This window comes from Perognathus longimembris, chromosome 10 (genome assembly GCF_023159225.1).
Source record: "Perognathus longimembris pacificus isolate PPM17 chromosome 10, ASM2315922v1, whole genome shotgun sequence".
Classification (NCBI taxonomy): Eukaryota; Metazoa; Chordata; class Mammalia; order Rodentia; family Heteromyidae; genus Perognathus; species Perognathus longimembris.
Window position 1 is genome coordinate 30,688,442 of NC_063170.1, and position 3,059 is coordinate 30,691,500.

At 34.2% G+C, this 3,059-nt stretch overlaps 1 pseudogene; it reads left to right on the top strand.

Moving 5' to 3' along the window:
- The first annotated feature begins 1,505 nt into the window (after nt 1-1,505).
- LOC125357913 lies at nt 1,506-2,443 on the top strand (annotated as a pseudogene).
- The last annotated feature ends 616 nt before the right edge of the window (nt 2,444-3,059 follow it).

Genomic DNA, 3,059 nt, shown 5'->3' on the forward strand with positions numbered 1-3,059 from the left:
CAAGAGTTCTTGCCTCGTATACATGAAGCTCTGGGTTCGATCCTCAGCCCCACATATATAGAAAATGGACAGAAGTGGCACTGTGGCTCAGTGGTAGAGTGCTAGCCTTGAACAAAAAGAAAAAAGAAATCAGGGACAGTGCTCAGGCCCTGAGTCCAAGGCCCAGGACTGGCAAAAAAATAAATAAATAAATTTCTGAGAATCATGCAAAATTTAAATTTTGTGTAAGAGAAGATTATTTTATCTGGAATTGCCAAAAATTATTTTTTGTTTTTATATTTCAGGATGGGTGACTATCTTCTCTCTAATTTTTCCATTCATCAATCCAAAAATAAAATTTTTACAAGAATTTCAGTAAAATGTTTAAATGTGCTAGAATAGAATTTCCTGTTGGCTCTCGTAGGTCCTCTTAACTATCACTAACACCTCATGGGAAGGACACAGTGAAAAGTTAGCATTTTAAGTTCCTGAGAAGCAAGTGGCCTATAAAGTATGTTCTTTATATTTGTACAACTTAAGAAATGCTGAGTATGTATATTTTAATTTAAAAAAATATAAGTGGTAGATATTTTTAAGATGGTTTATCATATATTCTGTATCTAGAGGATGTTCAAATATACAATAAGTTTTGGAAAAGATTTAGAAACTACTTTTTGAAGTAACATATTTGTAATATGATTGGTTTCCATTGTGATTATTTTCATAGATGTACATAGTTAATTTTGAACAAATTAATTCCTTCTACTCTTATTAATAATTCATACTTCTTGCCTCTCTCTTCCTACCTTTTCTTTTGTCAAACTAGAGTTGATGAGTTTAATTATGTATAACTGTGACACATATACACATGCACACACATATGTAACATCTTTAATCTTATTCCATCTCTCTTCCTCTCCATCTTCCATGGATTCCATCTTAAACAGTACCAGTTTTCACTCACATTTAATTATCATCATGATCATCATTTTAGGAGAAATTTTGTAAAGATTTTTAATGAAAATAAATATTTAATAATAGTCACTGTTTTGATTACTCCTCGGAACACATCTCTTAAACTGTCCTCTTTTTAGATATTTACAGTTGAAAACCAAATTAGTTAATATTTGCCTTCCTAAGTTCACAAATCAATATTTCATTAAGTGCAATGATTGTTGATTGGTTGACTCTTACCTACATTTTCTTTGCTAGATCAGTGGATTAGAGCTGGATTTTAGATGTCACAATGCCATTTTAGGTTTTCACTTTTGTTTCTTCACACTTTTTAAATGAGAGTGGTTTCCAAGTTATTTGCACAACAATCCAGTCTTAGTTGATACTTCTTGAAATCCAGTATTGGGCAATCAGTTTATTTTTAGGGCATAATGATAATTATAAATTTTATTCTCTTAGATGCAAAACTATAATGTGGCTACTGCATTGTAGAAATTGATTATTCTTTCTTATTCTAACCAGTTAAAATCACTATTTATGTCTTGGTTAATTCATAGAACACAGGAAATAGAATGGACACAGAAAATCAATCTGTAGCATATGAATTTATACTTCAGAGTCTTGGAAACTCATCAAATATGCAGGTGCTATTCTTCAATATATTCTTACTGCTTTACCTAATCATTGTCTGTGGAAATATTGCCATCATGATCTTAGCCATCACTGACTCTCATCTTCATTCCCATATGTATTTCTTTTTGGCCAATCAGTACTTTGTTGATGAATGGCTTTCTTCAAATACCACTCCTAAAATGATTGGAGACATTCTCAAGGAGAACAAGACCATATCTTTTGGAGGCTGCATGTCCCAAATCTTCTTCTCCCATTTCATTGCAGGACTGGAAATGGTGATACTAGTAATAATGGCCTATGACTGCTATGTGGCCATTTGCAAACCACTTCACTACTCAATCATTATGAGCTTGCAAAAATGCATTGGCCTGGTAGTGACTGCATGGACTGTTTGATTTGTGCATGCTATTAGTCAAATCATTGTAATTGTGCAGCTTCCTTTCTGTGGGACAAAAATAATAGACAGTTTCTTTTGTGATAGACCACTGGTCATCAACCTTGCCTGCATGGATTCCTATAAATTGAAAATTTTAATGAAAATTGACTGTGAAGTTGTGGCTGTACCATGCTTTATTCTGTTACTGATCTCTATACATATATTCTCAGTATTGTCCATCAAAGACCTAAAACTGGAGCATCTAAGACACTTTCTACTTGCACTGCCCACATCACAGTAGTGATTCTCTTCTTTGGGCCCTGCCTCCTCATCTATGTGTGGCCACTCAACATCACCTGGATGGACAAATTTCTTGCTGTGTTTTACTCTATAATTACACCTCTCCTAAATCCTGCCATCTATTCACTGAGAAATAAAGAAATGAGAGATGCCATTAAGAGATTCATAAAACAATATGTGAATTCTAATCCATATGGTTAACTAAAAATCTAGTAATTCTTTTATACTGGAGTATTATGTGTACAGAATTTCCATGCCTTCAACTATGTTAGATGGTAGTCTGTTTTTACAAAGGTACACATTTGTACCGCAGGATACTACATCAATGCATTTCTGTTCAACTTCATTTAACTTTATCTGGAAAAATGTGTTTCTTATTCATGTGCCTGTGGATCATGCCTGTAAACCTTGCTATTCATGAGGCTTAGATTAGAGGATTTGGGTTCAAATCCAGCCCAGGCAGAAAAGACTATGAGATTCTTATCTTCAATTAATCACCAAAAAGCCAGAAGTGGAGTTGTGAGTCAAATAGTACACTATCCTTGAGGAAAATAAACCTCAAGGACAGTGTTCAGGCTCCAAATTCAAGTCCCAGGGCAGACACACACACACACACACACACACACACACACACACACACACACACACAGAGAGAGAGAGAGAGAGAGAGAGAGAGAGAGAGAGAGAGATTCTGTAATGCTCCTTTGACCTTTCCATTTATCCTTTATCACCAGGCAATAAAATATTGCTTTGCATAATTACTCAAAATATATCAATGGAAAACTCAAGATTAAAGCAGAAAAGAAAATGGAAAATA